Raw genomic sequence first — 308 nt, 5'->3', positions numbered from 1 at the left:
CGCTACGGCGAATAGATCAGATTATAGGAATTAAAAGTTCATGGTTGACACAGATTACTTCCGATTTAAGTATACTGGATAAACAATTTCTTTTCATCTGCAGTCCCTTTGCTTGAATTAAAATTGACATATTTTGCAATAGCAAATTGATTCACCCTTCACCTATGAAAATGTTACAGTGTAAAGGGGTGTAATGCATGAGAGATGAGTATCAGAAAACAAACACCCGATTTAACGACTCTAGGTCAGATGCCTCCTGAAAAAAAAAAAAACAGGATTATGTAAATCAGCGTTCTTAGATCAACATC

The 308-nt window shown here is 35.1% G+C and overlaps 1 protein-coding gene across 1 annotated transcript in view; it reads left to right on the top strand.

Annotated features, from left to right (window-relative positions):
• LOC119585416 (dual specificity phosphatase DUPD1-like) overlaps window positions 1-308 on the top strand; it is a 29,227-nt gene that overhangs the window by 28,729 nt on the left and 190 nt on the right. The gene's annotated exons all lie outside the window — the stretch shown is intronic.

The sequence above is a fragment of the Penaeus monodon genome, chromosome 19 (genome assembly GCF_015228065.2).
Source record: "Penaeus monodon isolate SGIC_2016 chromosome 19, NSTDA_Pmon_1, whole genome shotgun sequence".
NCBI lineage: Eukaryota > Metazoa > Arthropoda > Malacostraca > Decapoda > Penaeidae > Penaeus > Penaeus monodon.
Note: the sequence above shows the minus strand (reverse complement) of the source record. Positions and strands in the feature narration are given on the sequence as shown.